The 22,851-nt window shown below is 41.5% G+C and overlaps 1 long non-coding RNA gene across 2 annotated transcripts; it reads left to right on the top strand.

Moving 5' to 3' along the window:
- The first annotated feature begins 23 nt into the window (after positions 1–23).
- Positions 24–22,640, top strand: LOC138991221 (uncharacterized). 2 transcript variants are annotated; one of them, XR_011467185.1, is made up of 4 exons: positions 24–124; positions 4,470–4,606; positions 17,350–17,489; positions 22,188–22,640. It is a non-coding gene; the product is annotated as an uncharacterized lncRNA (long non-coding RNA). The 2 variants fall into 2 exon arrangements; XR_011467184.1 differs by lacking the exon at positions 17,350–17,489.
- Positions 22,641–22,851: the final 211 nt, after the last annotated feature.

Below are 22,851 nucleotides of genomic sequence, written 5' to 3'. Positions count from 1 at the left end.
AGCAACCGCGGCACTCCCCGGGAAACGCCTCTGCGCTAGTACGCGGTGACGCACGGGGGCGGGGCCGAGCGTTCCCCGCCGCGGGGCGCGCCTCCGGGAAGCGCCTGTGGAGCAACCTCAGGAGGTAGGGAGTGGGAGGCTACCTTCAGGGCGGCGGAGGTCCTCTGGCCGCAGTCTGAGGGCTGGGGGCCGGGGCTGTGGAGGGAGAAAGGCCCTGACGGAGCGTTTGTGAAGTAACCGCCCTCGCTTTCCGAAGTGCCGCTGGCCCCTCACGGCCATCTGTCCCTTAACACGTTTCAGCTTGGAGTTCTAAAACCTCCCTTGAATATGAATTTTAAAAGAATGAGGGGGGAAAATGGGTACTTTGTCAGACTGAGGGGGCATCCCTCCGGAGGGTAATGAGTTAACGAAGGGACGCAATAATAATAAACCCATTTTTGTCTGTGACACTTCCGGCGCGACGAAAGTTTTCATTTAACCATACCAGATGACATCCCACTTTTACATAGATTTAACTAGGAATTATATAACTTAAGCTGAGGTTGGTCCGACTACCCTGCCACGGATGCCACGGGCTGGTATGGCTCAGAGCCATGTTAAAGATGAAGAAACTGAGTCCAGAGACGATCACGTGGTTGGCGAAGCCTTAAACTAAAACGTCTCCAGCTTACCAGGCTTCCTCCTGGTGCGCCAGACGCCGCCAGAAGTTTCTTCTGGTCTTACTGCTTGGAATGGCTGGGATTTTTTTACCCCTTCCTTTTCTGAAACGTTAAGACGCCTTGGCAACACCAAGGTTAGGCGGATTTGTCTAGTTGGGACGAAAGTGAAAGGGAAGAAGTTTACAACAGAAGAACAGAAGTGTTATTTTCTCCAGCGTGACATCCAATCGGATTTCCTAAACCTACAAAGCACGAGGCAGGCCGTCTGACCCTAGAGTTAGAGAACTAAACGTTCTGGAAATGCCGAATATGCGCGCCACCTGGTGGGGCCTGGGGACTCATTGCCCCGGGCCTGCAGAACACAGTCCTTAAATCTGAAAATTTCCATCCAAGGCTCATTTCCATGTGACTAAAAATCATATTCCCTATTCCCATGCCTTTAAGTAAGTGAAGTCGCTCAGTCGTGTCCGACTCTTTGCGACCCCATGGACTGTAGTCCGCCAGGCTCCGTCCATGGGATTTTCCAGGCAAGAGTACTGGAGTGGGTTGCCATTTCCTTCTCCAGCCTTAAGTAAAAATGTCCTTAAAATCCAAAAGCTCTTCACTTTAAAAACTAATGAAGTGTCGGTTTGGGGAACTTCACTTTCTGATCAGTGTTTCTTTAGACTATGATATAAATATGAATTCAAAGGTTTTCTCCCATGATGATTTACAATTTTCTAATTTTATTAATAGACTTTTTTTTTTTTTTTTTAACCGTGCCCAACCCCTCCCCGACCCTTCTGAAACTAGAGCAACCTGCTTTCACATGGGTTTGTATTTGGACTCCGACAGAAGCTTGTTTGAAGGAAAAGTCCCATGGCAGCAAAAGGTTTGGAAAAGATTGCGAAATTCTGTTTAATTATTGTTCTTAGTACTTCTGTGGACACCTCAGACCACTTTACTGCCTTGAACATTTGAATGGGACTTGCCTCAACAAGTTTGCTTACCTCATTCTGAATCATTGATCTTTCCAAGTCTGTTTCAAGACATATCTGCATAAGCCTTCTTGAAGCATTTCTGCTCTTCTTCCTGCCCCTGAGGTGGGAAGCACAGAGGACTCCTTTATCTTTAGTCTGTTAATCTTAAGGTCAAGGGAGTGAGGATTCCTTGAGGATGCTGGAACTTTATGAGTCTCTGACCTTAGTGACCCAAGTAATTTCTTCAGAGCCCCTGTTTCATAACAGTGTGACTGGATTAAAGCCCAGTGAGGGAGCCAGCAGGAGCCTCCATACTGAGTTCACCTCTTGGTGGGTGTTGAGCCACAAGACCCAACCAAGTCAGAGAGAGAGAAGGAAGGATTTATTACTTGCAGCAAGTAAGGAGAACACTGGGGATCTTCCGCAAAGCAGTGTCTCCCAGAACTGCAAAACTGGGGAAGTTTTAAGTATATTCATGAAAGGGCTTGGGTGGTTGACAGAGTTCAAGCTTTAGTTGATTGAAGTCATAGTTTATAAAAGGTCAACATCATTATCCTTTAGGTTCCAGTAGATCTGGTTGTTGAGCACTTCAGCTTAATCTTTGTCATTGAAAGAGAACTGGGAGTCTTTACAATTTCTCTTGCCTAATAACAGGCAATGTTTATTCATTCTTTTCTTCTCTTAAGATCATTGATTACTGAGACCTGCTCAGGGGCAAACATTGTGGCCAGACCTAGATCACCAAATAGCTTCGGTCAAAAAAGCCTTGCCTGGTTCTTCTTCAAGGACCATCCTACCCTATCTGCTTACACTCCCAAGCTCCCCCTAAGAGTGGTTAATATTTCCATTGTCTCTCTCAGGGCAGCTACAGCCAGATTTACCTATTATGGATTGGCTAAATATCATACAAGATACTTGCCTGCTCTTTGAAGCCAGTTCTAATATATTTGCAAAATAAGGAACCTATAATAAATAAACAAACAAAAAATGGAACTATTCCTGAGTCTTCAAAAATCAAAGCATTCAAAATGGGTTTGTAACAGTTTTAAATGTATAGATTAAGAAAATATTCCTGTAACCACATGCACCTGGAATTTTGTGATGAAAAGCCTGTTGGTGGTTTAGGTTTAAATTCATCTCAGTTCAGTTCAGTCGCTCAGTCGTGTCTGACTCTTTGCGACCCCATGGACTGCAGCACGCCAGGCCTCCCTGTCCATCACCAACTCCCGAAGTTTACTCAAACTCATGTCCATTGAGTCGGTGATGCCATCCAACCATCTCAAACCTCTGTCATCCCCTTCTCATGCCTTCGATCTTTCCCAGCATCAGAGTCTTTTCCAGTGAGTCAGCTCTTTGCATCAGGTGGCCAAAATATTGGAGTTTCAGCTTCAGCATCAGTCCTTCCAATGAATATTCAGGACTGATTTCCTTTAGGATGGACTGGTTGGATCTCCTTGCAGTCCAAGGGACTCTCAAGAGTCTTCTCCAACATCACAGTTCAAAAGCATCAATTCTCCGGCACTCAGCTTGCTTTGTAGTCCAACTCTCACATCCGTACATGACTACTGGGAAAATCATAGCCTTGACTAGACGGACCTTTGTTGGCAAAGTAATGTCTCTGCTTTTTAATATGCTGTCTAGGCTGGTCATAACTTTCCTTCCAAGGAGTAAGTGTTACTTCCAAGTTACTTCCAAGGAGTAACTGCCCCATACTGCACTACTGTTTCTTGATTGCTCCTCCTTTCTTTCTTCAATCTATCTCTTCCCTGATTAGCAACTGTTCGAATCTGCCCATTGGAATTCAGGGAAGGTCAAAGAGGCTGAATGATGCCTATTTATTACAGACAAGAAACTGGTGACATGGAAAGCATTTGTACCTGGGAGGGCCCCACAGCAGACCCATAGGGGCCTTCATGGTTTCACTTGCTGTACTTCCTCCTCTCTCTCTTCCCCAAGCTTTGAAAGTTCCCCCTATTAATCCTTCTGAATCTTGAAAACAACAACAAAACAAATAAAATCTATTTGTGTCTTCCAATACTGTAGACACTTTGTTCTATATCTCCTAAATCCTGAAGTTTTTCCTTCTTAATCCCTAACCCCAGAAATATTTATCTTTTCCCCAAATATCTGTCACTTCTCACTTACTCTTCCCAATTTAGTTCTACCTACATGACTGAGGGGACATATGAAACTACATTTCCGAATTCTTAAAACCTAAACTAGGACTCTTTCTAATATAATTACCATTAATTAAGTCTATTATTTTCTAGGTACTATCTGAAGTACTTTATGTATATTTTCTCATTTAAATCTTATGCAAGTCCTGTGAGATAGGTATTATCCCCATTTTACACTTCAGAAGACATTCTCAAAGATGAATGACTTGTGCAGGTTCACACAGCTGGTGTGTGGTGTCAACTGAAAATTGTCACACAATCTGGCACTACAAAAATGAAGTCTCTAGCCACTGCAGTTGCTGACCTTCAATACATCCTGAAAGTTTAGGGTAGAGATCAGGAATGAGGCATTCTGTACTCTAGGAAAAAGTAGCACAACAGGCCTTCAGATAGTTAGACTTTGTCAGGAGATTTTATGAGCCTGATTTCTTCTCATATCTAGAGAAAGAATCACTAAAATCATCAATGGAAACATCTACTCCTCATGACTAGCAACAACGTTCTGCCAAAATATGTGCTTGACCAATATCACATATTGGTATATGTGACCTCTCTCTTTACCTCTTCAGAACAGTTCTTCAGAGTTATCTTAGAGGCTGTCTTCTGGGCTATAGTCCTCATTTACCCCAAATGAAACTGAACTCACAACTTTCACGCACATTTTTTTTTTCCAGTCCATATTTTTAACGACCATGAAGGGACCTAAAGGGAACTTCTCTCCTTTACCTAAACTCTACAAGGAACTGGCATATTGGTATCAGCAGAGGCCTCTTGTACCTATTCACCTCCTTGGAAATGCAAGACAATTTGGGTGAGTCTGTTCTGGTTCTTGGCCCTCTTGTATTGGTTGATGGTTCTGAGTTTCATTTGGAGGCGTATAACAGGTACCTGCCCATCTCAACTGAAAGATATTGGTGAGGGGAGGTGGAGTCTGTTGAAAGACACTGGGAAAACACCCATCCAGTTGAAAGATACTGAGTGGGGAGAAGTTGAAAGACACTGGGGTTTGCTCAGTTGAAATTCACTGAGTGGTCTGGGCTGAGTAGTTAGGTAAGAGACTAACTGATCTGACTCTTTCCCTCAATTTGGCTGCCTTTAAAATATGTTAGGATAAAAATGAAGATATTACATGAGAGCTTTGCTCCAAAGAAGAGGGACAAGATCCCTCTCAGTCAGTTAAAGCTTTCTCAGCAACTGAGAAATTTATGGATTTCATACTGTGCAGTGGTCCCATAGGGAAACACACTTACTAGTTATAAGATTGCTCATCCAGGATTCATGTATAAGAATTGGTCATTCAGTGATCTGAGCATTCACAGTGGTCTTGGACCACTTGAGGGAGAAACTGAGCCTTGTAAGGGGGCTAAAACAACTCTAGGGTGATGCCTAGAGGACTTATGCTACCAAGTACCTTGCTGGCCTACCACACAATTTTATTAGTAATCTTAGCCCTGACAAATTCAGCTTTAAAATGGGAAATCAGTTCAGTCAGTTCAGTTCAGTCACTCAGTCGTGTCCGACTCTTTGCGACTCCATGAATTGCAGCATGCCAGGCCTCCCTGTCCATCGCCAACTCCCAGAGTTCACTCAGACTCACGTCCATCGAGTCAGTGATGTCATCCAGCCATCTCATCCTCTGTCTTCCCCTTCTCCTCCTGCCCCCAATCCCTCCCAGCATCAGAGTCTTTTCCAATGAGTCAACTCTTCGCATGAGGTGGCCAAAGTACTGGAGTTTCAGCTTTAGCATCATTCCTTCCAAAGAAATCCCAGGGCTGATCTCCTTCAGAATGGACTGGTCGGATCTCCTTGCAGTCCAAGGGACTCTCAAGAGTCTTCTCCAACACCACAGTTCAAAAGCATCAATTCTTTGGCGCTCAGCCTTCTTCACAGTCCAACTCTCACATCCATACATGACCACTGGAAAAACCATAGCCTTGACTAGATGGACCTTTGTTCGCAAAGTAATGTCTCTGCTTTTGAATATGCTATCTAGGTTGGACATAACTTTCCTTCCAAGGAGTAAGCATCTTTTAATTTCATGGCTGTAATCACCATCTGCAGTGATTTTGGAGCCCCAAAAAATAAAGTCTGACACTGTTTCCACTGTTTCCCCATCTATTTCCCATGAAGTGATGGGAAATAGAGACTCTCAAACAGAAAATCGAGGAGTATCAGAAAGCCAACCTCTGACTAACACCCCAGCCCCAGGTTTATGTATATACATAACTTAAATTTACAAATACTTAATTGGGAATTAAAGGAAAACTTTGCCCTGAAAATAGTCAATATGGGCTCCTTTATGCAGTTGTAAGAGAAGACTGGCTTGTTAAAACATCTCTTCAAAATTCTGACTCTTGAAGGAAGAGGTCCTTCTAGGAGCACTTGCTTTCTTCTCAATATGCCTTGAGACCAGGGTTCTCAGGAACAGTTACATAGATCATCATTCCTGAGACTGAGGGGAAAAAAAGGAAGGAGGAGACTTTTTAAAATTTAACCTATTCCAATTGTTATAAACTAGTGAGTTTTATATTGTAATACCTGATTCATGACTAAGTTTTAAAATGAAACTATGAGATCTCTGATTGTATCTGTCTATATGTGCACATATGTCTTTACCTTTGAATGGTATTATCAAAATTAATTTGTAAATGAGCTCTAGTTAATTGGCTTAATTGCAAATTAAGCACTTATAAAAATTCTCAGAAATATAAAAGGAAACAGACCAGGATGAATTTCAGGTTCATATGAACTATGAAATATTCAGTTATAAATTAATACATGGAATTAAGGTTTGTTGATTTAATTAACACATACATGTCTTAGAGTCATCAACATTAAGTATACCTTTATTGTACTTAGGCTTAATAAAAATCAAATGAGATTTTATTATAGATGTTGTAAATTTGTTAGCAAGAAAAATAACTTGGTATAATGAAATTTTTTATAAATTAAATGTAAATGAGGAAAGAGGTTTTTGGTGAACTCTTTAGAAAAATTGTTTCAGGAATCTCTACTTAAAAATACTCTCTCCAGATTTATTTTTTAATTTATTTTTAATTGAATGATAATTGCTTTATGATATTAGCCATATATATACAAATGTACCCTCCCTCTTGAAACTCCTTCCCACCTCCCACCCTTTCCCACCCTGCTAGATTGTTACAAAGCCCCAGTTTGTGTTCCTGAGTCATATAGCAAATTTCCATTGGCTATCTATTTTACACATGGTAGTGTATATGCTTCCATGCTCCTCTCTCCATTCATCTCATCTTTTCCTTCCTCCTCCTGCCCCTGCTCATGTCCATAAGTCTGTTCTCTATGTCTGTGACTAGATTCATTTAGTTTGAAATATTTATTTCTTCAGATGCATTGGGTCTTAACTGCAGCATGTAGGATCTTCATTGCATTATACGGGATCTTTCATTGCAGCATACCAAGACTCTCTAGTTGTGTCATGTGAGGTCAGCAGTTGCAACATGTGGGCTCCAGAACAAATGGCTTCAGTAGTTGTGGCACAAGGGCTCTTTAGTTATGGTGTGTAGGCTTAATTGCTCTGCGGCATGTGGCATCTTGGTTCCCTTTCCAGGGATTGAACTTGTATCCCCTGCATTGCATGTTGGATTCTTAACCACTTGACCACCAGGGAAGACCACCTTTAAGTGGCAACTTTAAGTTTTAAGTGAAGTGAAGTGAAAGTTGCTCAGTCGTATCCCACTCTTTGCGACCCCAAGGACTGTATAGTCCATGGAATTCTCCAGGCCAGAATACTGGACTGGGTAGCCTTTCCCTTCTCCAGGGGATCTTCCCAACCCAGGGATCAAACCCAGGTCTTCTGCATTGCAGGCAGATTCTTTACTAGCTGAGCCACAAGGGAAAGTTGTGCTAAATAAGTTAAATGATGAAAGTATATTGAATATCTCAGTCATTCTCTAATAAAACAAGAAACTTAAACATTAGTTAATGATTATTAGTTAATAATATTTATTAGTTAATAATGATTATTAGTTAATAATATTAGTTAATAATAATTATTAGTTAATGATTATTAATTAACTTTCTTTTATGGAGAAACTAAACCAAATATTTGGTGCCACATTGAGATATTTTCTATAAAAAGAGCACAGTTCTTTAGAAATTATTGCTGGTATTTATGTTTGCCAATTAACAGAATGAAAATGTAAATGATAGTTCATAATTGCCTACTTCTTAGTCTTCACTAGAAAGTAAGGTTTTAACAGTTGTGGATTCTAATTTAAATATGTAATTTAAGCTACTAGAAATAATAAATGAAACATTTCAGTATATAGTAGCAAAGTAGAAAGGGTGTTTTCAATAAATGAAGGTATGAGGAATGGAATTGCATTTTGTTAAGGGAAAAGAAATGCAAAAAAGCAAAATGGCTCTCTGAGGAGGCCTTACAAATAGCTGTAAAAAGAAGAGAAGCGAAAAGCAAAGGAGAAAAGGAAAGATATAAGCATCTGAATGCAGAGTTCCAAAGAATAGCAAGGAGAGATAAGAAAGCCTTCCTCAGCCATCAATGCAAAGAAATAAAGGAAAGCAACAGAATGGGAAAGACTAGAGATCTCTTCAAGAAAATTAGAGATACCAAGGGAACATTTCATGCAAAGATGGGCTCAATGAAGGACAGAAATGGTATGGACCTAACAGAAGCAGAAGATATTAAGAAGAGGTGGCAAGAATACACAGAAGAACTGTACAAAAAAGATCTTCACGACCAAGATAATCACAATGGTGTGATCACTCACCTAGAGCCAGACATCCTGGAATGTGAAGTCAAGTGGGCCTTAGAAAGCATCACTACGAACAAAGCTAGTGGAGGTGATGGAATTCCAGTTGAGCTATTCCAAATCCTGAAAGATGATGCTGTGAAAGTGCTGCACTCAATATGCCAGCAAATTTGGAAAACTCAGCAGTGGCCACAGGACTGGAAAAGGTCAGTTTTCATTCCAATCCCAAAGAAAGGCAATGCCAAAGAATGCTCAAACTACCGCACAATTGCACTCATCTCACATGCTAGTAAAGTAATGCTCAAAATTCTCCAAACCAGGCTTCAGCAATATGTACACCATGAACTTCCTGATGTTCAAGCTGGTTTTAGAAAAGGCAGAGGAACCAGAGATCAAATTGCCAACATCTGCTGGATCATGGAAAAAGCAAGAGAGTTCCAGAAAAACATCTATTTCTGCTTTGTTGACTATGCCAAAGCCTTTGACTGTGTGGATCACAATAAACTGTGGAAAATTCTGAAAGAGATGGGAATACCAGACTACCTGACCTGGCTCTTGAGAAATCTGTATGCAGGTCAGGAAGCAACAGTTAGAACTGGACATGGAACAACAGACTGGTTCCAAATAGTAAAAGGAGTACATCAAGGCTGTATATTGTCTTCCTGCTTATTTACCTTTTATGCAGGGTACATCATGAGAAACGCTGGACTGGAAGAAGCACAAGCTAGAATCAGGATTGCCGGAAGAAATATCAATAACCTCAGATATGCAGATGACACCACCCTTATGGCAGAAAGTGAAGAGGAACTAAAAAGCCTCTTGATGAAAGTGAAAGTGGAAAGTGAAAAAGTTGGCTTAAAGCTCAACATTCAGAAAACAAAGATCACGGCATCCAGTCCCATCACTTCATGGGAAATAGATGGGGAAACAGTGGAAACAGTGGCAGACCTTATTTTTTGGGGCTCCACAATCACTGCAGATGGTGACTGCAGCCATGAAATTAAAAGACGCTCACTCCTTGGAAGGAAAGTTATGTCCAACCTAGATAGCATATTCAAAAGCAGAGACATTACTTTGCGAACAAAGGTCTGTCTAGTCAAGGCTATGGTTTTTCTTGTGGTCATGTATGGATGTGAGAGTTGGACTGTGAAGAAGGCTGAGCACCGAAGAATTGATGCTTTTGAACTGTGGTGTTGGAGAAGACTCTTGAGAGTCCCTTGGACTGCAAGGAGATCCAACCAATCCATTCTGAAGGAGATCAGCCCTGGGATTTCTTTGGAAGGAATGATGCTAAAGCTGAAACTCCAGTACTTTGGCCACCTCATGCGAAGAGTTGACTCATTGGAAAAGACTCTGATGCTGGGAGGGATTGGGGCAGGAGGAGAAGGGGACAGCAGAGGATGAGATGGCTGGATGGCATCACTGACTCGGTGGACATGAGTTTGAGTGAACTCCGGGAGTTGGTGATGGACAGGGAGGCCTGGCGTGCTGCAATTCATGGAGTCGCAGAGTTAGACATGACTGAGCAACTGAACTGAACTGACCTTTGTAAACAGAATTGAAACATTTATCTTTTCTCTTTACCTGAGCCCTCCAGAAATTGGAAACTCATAGGTTCCCAATAGCCTTATCAGGTGAATGAGGAAGGCAACCTCCTGGCTGGTGATATTTTGGGAACCTTGAAAAGGGAGGAATTCACCCAAATTTGTAAAGCAAAGTCTGTGATAAACCTTTGGTATGGCTTTCCTTGCCCTGAGAGACCTTTAAAAAAGTTCAGTCTGAAACTCTTTATGAACATTTCCTAACAGTCAATTTAAAAGAGCCTATTACATCAATTACACTTATATAAGTAAACAGACAAAGTTTATTAAAAGCAGATTTAATATACAAACAAATTCGTCTCAATTTAGCTATATTTGGTAAAAATGAGGGCAATTATAGAGAGAAAAGAGCAGGTTTTAGTGGATATTAAATTCTGGTTTTGTTAACGGATGACAATACAAAAAAAGAAAACTACAGGCCAATATCCTTGATGAACATAGATGCAAAAATTCTCAACAAAATTTTAGCAAGCAGAATTAAGCAACACATCAAAAAGCTCACACACCATGATCAAGTTGGGTTTATTCCAGGGATGCAAGGATTCTTCAATATATGCAAATCAATCAATGTGGTACACCATATTAACAAATTGAATCATAAAAACCATATGATAATCTCAATAGAGGATTTCTTTGGAAGGAATGATGCTAAAGCTGAAACTCCAGTACTTTGGCCACCTCATGCAAAGAGTTGACTCATTGGAAAAGACTCTGATGCTGGGAGGGATTGGGGGCAGGAGGAGAAGGGGACGACAGAGGATGAGATGGCTGGATGGCATCACTGACTCGGTGGATGTGAGTCTGGGTGAAGTCTGGGAGTTGGTGATGGACAGCCTGGTGTGCTGCGATTCATGGGGTTGCAAAAAGTCGGACACGACTGAGCGACTGAACTGAACTAAACTGAATCTCAATAGATGCAGAAAAAGCCTTTCACAAAATTCAGCACCCATTTATGATTAAAACTCTTCAAAAAAATGTGCATAGAAGGAACCTACCTCAACCTAGTAAAGGCCGTATATGATAAGCCTATAGCACACATTATATTCTCAATGGTGAAAAACTGAAAACATTCCCCCTAAGATCAGGAACAAGACAAGGGTGTCCACTTTCACCACTATTATTCAACATAGTTCTGGAAGTCCTAACTACAGCAATCAGAGAAGAAAAAGAAATACAGGGAATCCAGATCAGGAAATAAGTAAAGCTCTCACTGTTTGCAGATGACATACTGTACATAGAAAACCCTAAAGACAGTATCAGAAAACTACTAGAGCTAATCAGTGAATTTAGCAAAGTTGTAGGATACAAAATCAATACACAGAAATCACTTGCATTTCTATATACTAACAATGAAAAATCAGAGAAATTAAGGAATTAATCCCATTCACCATTGCAACAAAAAGAATTAAATACCTAGGAATAAACTTACTTAAGGAGACAAAAGAAATGTACACAGAAAATTATAAGACACTAATGAAAGAAATCAAAGATGACATAAACAGATGGAGGGATATTCCATGTTCCTGGGTAGGAAGCATCAATATTGTGAAAATGACTATACTACCAAATGCAACCTAGAGATTCAATGCAATCCCTATCAAATTACCAATGGCATTTTTCACAGAGCTAGAACAAAAAATTTCACAATTCATATGGAAACACAAAAGACCCCAAATAGCCAAAGCAGTCTTGAGAAAGAAGAATGGAGCTGGAGGAATCAACCTTCCTGACTTCAGCTTATACTACAAAGCTACAGTCATCAAGACAGTATAGCACTGGCACAAAAACAGAAGTATAGACCAATGGAACAAGACAGAGAGCCCAGAAATAAACCCATGCACTTATGGGTACTTTATTTTTGACAAAGGAGGCAAGAATATACAATGGGGTAAAGACAGCCTCTTCAATAAATGGTGCTGGGAAGACTGGACAGTTCCATGTAAAAGAATGAAATTAGAACACTTCCTAACACCATACATAAACTCAAAATGGATTAAAGACCTAAATGTAAGACCAGAAACTATAAAACTCTTAGAGGAAAACATAGGCAGAGCACTCGATGACATAAACCAAAGATCTGCTATGACTCACCTCCTAGAGTAACAGAAATAAAAACAAAAGTAAACTAGTGGGACCTGATTAAACTCAAAAGCTTTTGCACAGCAAAGGAAACTCTAAGCAAGGTGAAAAGACAACCCTCAGAATGGGAAAAAAATAATAGCAAATGAAACAACTGACAAAGGAATAATTTCCAAAATATACAAACAGCTCATATAGCTCAATGCCAGAAAAACAAACAACCTAATCAGAAAGTGGGAAAAAGACCTAAACAGACTTTTCTCCAAAGAAGATATAGGATGGCTAAAAACACATGAAAAGATTTTCAACGTCACTCATTATTAGAGAAATGCAAATCAAAACTACAGTGAGATATCACCTCACACCAGTCAGAATGGCCAACATCAAAAAGTCTACAAACAATAAATGCTGGAGAGGGTGTGGAGAAGAGGGAACCCTCTTGCATTGTTGGTGGGAATGTAAACTGATACAGCCACTATGGAAGATGGTATGAAGATTCCTTAAAAACTAGGAATAAAACCACCATATGACCCAGCAATCCCAGTCCTAGGTATATACCCTGAGGAAACCAAAATTGAAAAAGACACATGTATCCCACTGTTCATTGCAGCACTATTTACAATAGCTAGAACATGGAAGCAACCTAGATGTCCATTGACAGATGCATGGATAAAGAAGCTGTGGCACATATACACAATGGAATATTACTCAGCCACAAAAAGGAATGCATTTGAATCAGTTCGGATGAGGTGGATGAACCTAGAACCTGTTATACAGAGTGAAGTGAGTCAGAAAGAGAAAGATAAATGTAGTATTCTAATGCATATACACAGAATCTAGAAAAATGGTACTGAAGAATTTATTTACAGGGCAGCAATGGAGAAACAGACATAGAGAACAGACTTATGGACATGGGGAGAGGCCAGGAGAGGGTAAGATGTACGGAGAGAGTAACATGGAAACTTACATTACCATATATAAAACAGATAGGCAACGGGAATTTGCTGTATGACTCGGGAAACCCTGTGTTCTGTGTCAACCTAGAGGTGTGGGATGGGGAGGGAGATAGGAGGGAGATTCAAAAGGGAGGGGATATATGTAACTTCTGTCTGATTCATGTTGAAGTTTGACAGAAAACAACAAAATTCTGTAAAGCAATTATCTTTCAATAAAAAAAAATTCTGGTTTTGTTAATTTATCTCTGTACTTATTGCCTAAGACTCAGTTCCAAGTCAGTTCCTTACTGTTATATTATTGTAAAATAAAAGGACATTCTAATTTGTTTCTGAAGCTTATCTCAGTAATCTATCTTTGGATGAAGATCAGATGCATCATGACCTTCAGCCAGAGATTATGCATGCTGGAAAAGACATCATTTAAAAAGCAAGAGAGTGCCAGAAAAACATCTATTTCTGCTTTATTGACTATGCCAAAGCCTTTGACTGTGTGGATCACAATAAACTGGAAAATTCTGAAAGAGATGGGAATACCAGTCCACCTGACCCACCTCTTGAAAAACCTGTATGCGGGTCAAGAAGCAACAGTTAGAACTGGACATGGAACAACAGACTGGTTCCAATAGGAAAAGGAGCACATCAAGGCTATATATTGTCACCCTGCTTATTTAACTTCTATGCAGAGTACATCATGAGAAACGCTGGGCTGGAAGAAGCACAAGCTGGAAGCAAGACTGCCGGGAGAAATATCAATAACCTCAGATATGCAGATGACACCACCCTTATGGCAGAAAGTGAAGAAGAACTAAAGAGCCTCTTGATGAAAGTGAAAGAGGAGAGTGAAAAAGTTGGCTTAAAACTTGACCTTCAGAAAACGAAGATCATGGCATCTGGTCTCATCACTTCATGGTAAATAGATGGGGAAACAGTGGAAACAGAGGTGGAGTTTATTTGGGGGGGCTCCAAAATCACTGCAGATGGAGATTGCAGCCATGAAATTAAAAGACGCTTACTCCTTGGAAGGAAAGTTATGATCAACTTAACATAATAAAAAGAAAAGACATTACTTTGCCAACAAAGCCATCTAGTCAAAGCTATGGTTTTTCCAGTGGTCATGTATGGATATGAGAGTTGGACTATAAAGAAAGCTGAGCGCCGAAGAATTGATGCTTTTGAACTGTGGTGTTGGAGAAGACTCTTGAGAGTCCCTTGGACTGCAAGGAGATCCAACCAGTCCATCCTAAAGGAGATCAGTCCTGGGTGTTCACTGGAAGGACTGATGCTCAAGCTGAAACTCCAATACTTTGGCCACCTCATATGAAGGTTGACTCATTGGAAAAGACCCTGATGCTGGGAGGGATTGGAGGCAGGAGGAGAAGGGGACGACAGAGGATGAGATGGCTGGATGGCATCACCGACTCAATGGACATGGGTCTGGGTAAACTCCAGGAGTTGGTGATGGACAGGGAGGCCTGGCGTGCTGCGGTTCACGGGGTCGCAAAGAGTCGGACATGACTGAGCGACTGAACTGAACTGAACGGACTATTTCCAACCTAGATGGAAAGACCTTTATCAGGTACTCTGTACTCTTACCTAGCTCAGACACAGTGAAACTTAAGGAAATTGCCTCTTGGACCAATGTTTCCACTTAGAAAGGGCCCCTGCACTGCACTGGCCTATAGAAAGGACTGCTGACCTTAAAATCACCTTAAAACAGGACTCAAGTGGAGGAGAAACTACCAGACCAGAATGAGAAGAAGATGACATCTGAAGCAGACAGCTGACCCAAGGTTCTGGACCAGGCCTGGATACCAATTACTCTGATAATTGCTCATACCTTTGCTTATGAACCAAACATATTTCAGTCTCCTGCAGAGTTTGAATTTAACCTAATTGTTTGGTTTATGATCAACTACTTATACCCTACTTTAGTGGATTTCTCCACTCGAAGGTTCCAACCGGGTGACCCTTAGGAAAATTTATTCTAGAATAAAGAAATTATAGTTCTCTTTAGGCCAGTATTGATATTACTAAGTGGGACCCCCTCACCTGGCCAATTAATAATAACTGCTCTGACTCCTACTATAAAAATGAATTTTCTTTTAGGATCACTCAAGCTCAGTCAGAATACGGAGTCAAATCTCAGTCAAAAACTATAACCTCCTGTTTTTATTAGAAGGAACCTCCCACAATTGCAGTATATATTTATGTGGTTAACACCAGGCTATGGACATTTAAATTTAAAGGCTCCTGTATGTCAGGAACAATTAAATCATACAAAGGATAATCAGCTAACAGCAGTAGGGAATTGGGTTGGGTGCCTTATGGGCAATGCCAGTATATAACTTCCCTTAAAAATAAGGATTGGCACAGAACAGACTTAAGTCAGATGACCTGGGAATATACTGGCTGCACCTAATAGAAGTTCTTGGCTTAAATTCTTACTTATAACCTTACTATTACTACTATCATTTGTATTTTTCCTGTTTTACAAAGTTGTTGTTTTTGCATTACCAAATGTGTGTGACTGAGTGTTTGATAAAATGATGACCAGGGGACTAGAAGCAGTTGACCAGATAGATAGTTCTATACTAGATCAATGGTTATATAGTGTAACTCTAGATGTGAGAAAAAGCAACGAGGGGGCATCGTGTCCTGGACCACAATAGACTAGTAAGACTGTCTTGTGATTCAGAGACATTTGACTATATTAGTAGCGCCTGGCCTGGTAATAGCACATTGAGTTTGCATGTTGAGAGCCTCACCTGACCTAGGAATAACCGTTCCTTAACACTGTGGGACAAAATAGTCACTAGATGTCTCCCAAACCACGGTCAAATTTATGACCATGATCGGACACTGCCAACTAAAACCTATCACCTGCCATCTGGCACCGCAAGAATGAAGCCACTGTAGTTGCTGCCCTGCGGCTTACCCTGAAAGGGGTTCAGGGTGGAAATCAGGGGTGAGGCACTGTGCTCTGAGAAAAACTGGCAGAACAGGCATTCATTTAGTTAGATATTTTCAGGAGAAGGTTTTACAAGCCCAATTTCTTGCATCTTCTCATATCTTCTCAAAAGGAAACATATGTTTCTTGTGACTAACAGCAAACTTCTGCCAAAATGTGTACTTGATTACATGAATCCCTCTTTACCATCATCATATATATACTCATCTCCCCCCTTACCACTTCAGAGCAGTCCCTCAGAGTTATCACAGAAGCTGTCTCCTGGGATATAGTTTTCATTTTGTCCCAGATAAAACTGAATCACAACTATCACAGTATGTTTCTTTTTTTTCCCCCAGTGGTGAACTAGAATCCAAACCTTGGTCTGCTTGATTCTAAAGCTCAGTCCTTTGGCTACCTGAGCTCTCAGAGCCTGTCAAGGTAACCCAAACTTGATCACTGGATCCTTTGAATTGTGTGACAGTTTCCCTTGGTATAAAATTCCCAAATGTGGTGGACAGAATACTGTCTTCCAAATATGTCCGTGTTCTGATCCCCAGAACCTGTCAGTAAGTCACCTTATATGTTAAAAGGGACTTTGAAATGTTATTAAGGATCTTAAATTAGGGAAATTATCCTAAATTATCAGGATGGGCCCACTGTAATCACAAGCATCTTATAATATGGAAGAGGGAGGCAGGAGGGTTAGAAAAGAAGATGTAACAACAGAAGCAGAAGTGGGGGGAGGGATGGGATATACGATGCTTGTTTTCGGTCTTAAAGCTCGAGGAAGGAGACACAAATCAAGGAATAAAAGTGGCCTCTAGAAGCTGAAAAAAGCAAGGGAACAGATTCCCATAAAGCCTTCAGAAAGAAGACAGCTCTGCCAATAACTTGATTTTAGGACTTCTGGCCTTCAGAACTGTAAGATATTACATCTGTGTTGTTCTAACCCACTAAGTTTTTGGTAATTTGTTACATTAAAGCTTAAGAAGCTTGAGTACTATGGTAAATTAAACACAGCCACATATTCTTTGCAGCTGCTCCCATTAGGTGGTGAAGAGTAGTTTCCCAGCTCCTGACTCTGGCTAGCCATGTGACTTGCTGTGACCAATAGAATGCAACAAAATTGGTCTTGTGTGGTTATGAGTTTAGGCCTCAGAGACCTCACAGTTTCTTTTTTTTCTCCTTTTCTTCCTTCCTTCTTGCTCTCTCTCATTCAGATGCTGCCACCATGTGGACAAATCTGAGCTAGATTAGTGGAGAACCCTCAACCAACATCAACTGCTAGCAAGAGAGGAAATGAGTTGACAGATGATAGCAGCCCCATCAGGATCCCAAGCAAAGCGAACAGAAAAACCAGGTCAGCAGCGCCTCGAGGACTGTGAACAGACACAGTTATTGTTATTTTAAGCTACTAAATTTTGGGGTGCTGCAACAGATAAATGTTATGGGTACTTTTGAAAAACATCAATTCCTGCCTATCCTCCATTTCTCTAGATAGTGTGATCAAGAATTTCTTGGTAAGGAGCTCCATTAATATGTTTGTGGTGGCTGTTGTTCATCAATAAAGTTTGGAACTCACTAGTGTAGACCTTGGAGACCAAGTCCTACTGAGTTACCTGGACCTCTGAAGCCCACTAAACCTGCTCCATTCACGGCACCTGGGCCAAGGAAACTTGCTCTCTGTCACCTAGTGTACAGGTCAGGGCTTCTTCTATTGCAAATATAAAAAACCCAACTAGAACTGCTTAAAGAAAATGTCTTATAAACATTTGAAAATAATTTTTAAAAGCAATAGGGCTAAATTCAGGCATGGCGTGTGCCTGTTCCCTCCTTATTGCTTGTCTCCACACTGGCTTCATTCTCAGGCTGCCTAGTGGCACTTCCAGGATCAACTTAGTGGAAAAGCTCTCTCAGTAGTCTCCACGAAGTCTAACTGTATGTTGTTGGCTTTGATTGGCTCCATTCTTGAACCAAATCTCTGACTAGGAAAATGCAATGCTGTAATTGGTCAGGCTGGAGCCACCTGGAGCCAAAAGCAGTGTCATCTGAAGTACATAGGACAAGGAGTTAGGGAGATAGCAATTCTCCAGAGAAAAACCGCTAGAACAGGTTCCAGGAAAGGCATGAATGGATGTTGGGCAGCAAAACCCACTGATATTTGCTATAGCTGGACATGGAGATCAGATTTTCTGATGTTACTTAAATCCTGAAAATTTGCACTGGGTCACCTAGCTACTGGAAATCTTCACCTTCCCAGATCTCAAATGTCTGGATGCCAGGCTGTGCAATTCATCTCGGCCATCACCTGAATGAGGCAGGCAGGTTGCCCTCTCCATCAAAAATGCACCCCCTTCGTATGCTCTGTAAAACAATTGGTGAAGTATTCCCCATGCGAGATAATTTAATCCCAACGCTAAGGGCCCTATCGATATGTCTCTGTGTTCATAATCCTCTCATTTCATGTATGTCTTTGTATCATAATAAAAGCTGGATTAAGGGAAGTTGTAGTCAAACATTTTCCCAGGGAGTTAATCCACTAGGAAAGTTAAAATTAACTGAAAATGTATGAATGAGAATACTGTTTATATCTGGATTTCTCCAGTGGAGACAACCATATGTGCCTGGAAGAAATACTTGGATAAGTGCCTTATGGGGACAGTTAGGAGACAAGTGTAAGATTCCCAAAAAAATTCAGAAAAACTGATGATGTCAAAATTGCCTTCTAAGGATGCTGGTACTGTTGTCTGCAGGGATTCGAGGTCTTAAAGCTGGAGATCTTCTCTGCCCTTTTCCCTGGCCAGCTCAGTCCCTCTCTCCTCTAAACAAATAAGCACATATCTAGGTATGAAGGAATTCCAGGTACTTCCACTGGCTTTGATTATAACGATGCATGCACGGGTCTGTCTTACTCCCTAAGACAGGAATTTGTTTTATTGATAATCTTCATATCCCCCCCATCAAGTACAATACCAAGCACATAGGAGGCTCTCAGTAAAGATGACAGTGTCGCCAGAATTTTAGAAACCAGTCCCTGATAAATGGAAATCTCCATCTTAAAATCCACTCCTCCCTTCAAAATTGTGCTTGCTGGTCACCTGATGCAGGGAAGTCTTCACTTTTATTTGTTTGCTTGCTTTTTAAGACAAAAGCCTGGTCTTGCTCATGAAGAAACAGTCTTTCTGCAGTAAGACCCCTCAAGGAGCCACAGAGATCACAAAGTATACTTCTGGCGGGCCCTGGAAAGCAGCCTCTTTTCTTCAGGCTTCCTGAGCTCCTGGTGGGTTTCTCCGCTGTTCAGAGAGAGCCCCAGGGCTTGCTCCCTCACCTGAGCTTTTTACATCTGCTGTCCTCCTTGGAAGCAGAAAGCACAAGTGAATCAGGAAATCACAGTTCTCAATAAGGAAAAAGATAACTTTAGAAAACTCCATCTATAATCTGGTTTGTGCTCCTTCACCCTACTGAGTATGAAGGTTAAGGAAGGCTCACTGAGGAAATTCCCTGGCGGTCCAGTGGTCAGGGCTTGGTGCTTTTGCTGAAGGGGCCTGAGTTTGATCCCTGGTTGGGGAACTAATATCCCACAAGCTGTGCTGTGTGGCCAAAAATAGAAAAAAAAAAAAAAGGCTCACTGAAGAACAATGTGTCCTCACACCAACATTCCCAGAAGTACCATGGCCCTGGGAACTAGAGAGTAATGGAAAGGAAATATGACTTTTTAAAGCTGACCTCTAAAAAAGCGATGAGAACATTTTTGTTTTCCCTGGGATTTGATGATTAGAAGGCAAGCATCATCTTCTCTCATGCAGTCTCTGTTTAAACAAATAGCTTTCTTTGTAGACTGCCTAAGCTTTGCAGGAAATAGCATCAATGTGAATGTGATCCCAAACCCATAGTTTCTACTTCCTGTCCTCCAGATTATGTGCACCAAAATCAGATTTTTTTCAGGTGTCTTTTATAGGCAAAGCCCATTGCTAGGTGCACAGAGGACTCAGATCCATCCACACACCATAATCTGCATGCCCTAGCCCCTTTTTGTTTTTTAGTCCCCAAGAATCAGCTCTCACAGATTCAATCAGTCATTGAACTTATACCTACTATAGGAACTTCCACTCACTTTCCTAGGATAGTCCTTTTTTCTCTGGCTTTACCTGCCTTTCCTGGGCTGGACCTCACAGATTACAAGCATATTCTCACTATATGACAGAATCATAGGTAGGGTACAAATATGTCTCATGCAAGATTTGGGATACAGTAATACAAGAAATTATACATCTGAAATTCAAATTTAACTGGACACCTATTTTTGTTTGCTAAATCTGGCAACCCTACAGGTAGGAATAAAATCTTTATCTGAACTACTTTGGATTAGACTTGAAATCTGATCTTGGAAAAAAATCACCCTCTTCTACCTTTTACCAAGTAATTACCAAGTAATTCCCCTTTTCTACCTTTTTCCTGGAAACACAAACTCTCACATACATTCAAGTCCATATAATCGTATTCCCCACTTTTTTTATTTTTGGATTTTTTTAGTTACCATTAAGGTAAATTTTACACCCAGTAAATGCACAGATCTTAAGTGTATATTTTGATGAGTTCTGACCAGTTTGTACCCCTGTGAAACACATACCCCAATCAAGATATAGACTGTTTCTATTACCTCAAAAAGTTCCCTTGGGCCCCTTTCCAGTTAATGATGTTGCCTCAGAGACAACTGCCATAGATTAGCGTTGCTTGTTCCTGTGCATGCATGCGTGCTCAGTCGTGTCCAACTATGTGACCGCATGGACTGTAGCCCACCAGACTCCTCTGTCCATGGAATTTTCCAGGCAAGAACACTGGAGTGGGTGCTCGTTCTTGAGTTTCATATAAATGGAGTTACAGTATGTTCTCTTTAGTGTCTGGCTTCTTTCTCTCAACAAGTTGCTTCTGAGATTTGCCCATATGGGTGTTTATCTCAGTCACTTATTCTTTTTCTTAAGGAGTATGAGTCCACTGAATGGATTTACCACGTTTATCCAGTCACCTGTCAGTGAACATGTGAGCTGTTTCCAGTTTGGAGCTATTATGAATAAAGTTTCTATGAACATTGCACACAGATCTTTTTGTGAGGATGTGTTTTTATTTCTCTTGTATTAGTTTCACAGGGCTTATATTAGTTTCTCTTGTATTAGTTTGTGGTAACAAATTATCACAAATTCTATGGCTAACAACAACAGAAATTTATTCTCTCAGCAGTTCGGGAGGCCAGAAGTCTAAAGTGTCAGGACTTCCCTGTGGCTAAGACTCCGTGCTTCCAATGCAGGGGACCCAGGTTTGATCCCTGGTCAGGAAACTAGACCCCACAGGCCTCAACTAAGACCTGGTACAGCCAAATAAATAAATAAAAATATTAAGGGCTTCTCTGGTGGCTCAGTAGTAAACAGTCCACCTGCCATTGCAGGAGACACAGGTTCAATCCCTGGTCTGGGAAGATCCCAGGTTCCATACTCGGAGCCATTGAACCCATGGGCCACAGCTATTGAGCCTGGGCTCTAGAGCCTGGGAACCACAGCTAATGAGTCCACTCAGGGCAACCCCTGAAGTGCACGTGCCCTGGAGCCCACGCTCACAACAAGACAAACCACTGCCATAAGAAGCCCACACACCACAACTGCAGACTAGCGCCTGCTCGCGGCAACTAGAGAAAAGCCCTCGCAGCAATGAAGACCCAGCCCAAAAATAAATAAATTTATCTTAAAAAAATATATATATATATATATACACACACATATATAAAACCAAAGTGTCAGCAGGGTGGGCTCCCTGGAGACTCTGAAGGCCACGTTCCATGTCTCTCTCACCTGTGCTGCTGTTGGCAGCCCTTGGCACTCCTTGACTGGTGACTGCATCCCTCCAATCTCTGCCTTGATTGTCACAAGGTGTTTTTCCCCGTCATTAATCCTGTGTCACTGGAGGGACAGTGGAATGGAAGGAGGTAGATGAGCGGGGCAGTGGGGCAATGACTAGATGCAGTGCATACTTTCATGTCAACTCTGTCTCCGCTCTTAATTTACAGGCTCTCTGCAGGCTGGTCCTGACTCCTAGGCTGGGCTGACATCACTGAGCCGAGCAAAGATGTTCACCCAAACGAAGCAGACATCAACCTCTGCAGACAGAAGCCGATGCTCCTGCCTTTCTTCCCCAGTTTCCCCGCTCTGTACATCCACCTCTAAACATCCAGCTTTCTCATACTCCAGAGTGTTGCCCAATCCCAGGTTCTGGAAATTCTCTTGCCTCCAGAAACAAAATGATAACATCCAGCCTGTCTGGGCTTGGCTATGCTATGGACAGACAGCACAAAACCAGAGGAACTGTGACATCCTGCAAAATAAGCCCAGCGCTTGTCCCCTGTACCTCTTTTATCTCCAGCCTCTGTTGTACGATCTAGGAGGTTCTAGCTCTAGGTTTGATCACGGGATCTAGAAGTATTGATATATTAGGCAAGATTAAAACGGAACATTTCTCTGAAGGTCTGGTACTTTTCGAAATCCTGACTTTGAAGTTTAGAAGCATCTTGACTCAGCCCCAGAGCTTTGCATCTAGACTGCCCATCCCCTGCCTGGTCTTCCTTCTTACAGCCACAACAGGAAGCCCCCTGCAGGCGGCAGGGCTTCCGTTCCTCCTCTGTCACCCCCTGCACTTGGCTTTTCCCTTCTCTTCAACACAGACATCCAGCTCTG

Source organism: Bos mutus, chromosome 16, assembly GCF_027580195.1.
Source record: "Bos mutus isolate GX-2022 chromosome 16, NWIPB_WYAK_1.1, whole genome shotgun sequence".
Classification (NCBI taxonomy): domain Eukaryota; kingdom Metazoa; phylum Chordata; class Mammalia; order Artiodactyla; family Bovidae; genus Bos; species Bos mutus.
The sequence above is the reverse complement of the archived record's forward strand: the minus strand, read 5'-3'. Positions and strand labels throughout refer to the sequence as shown.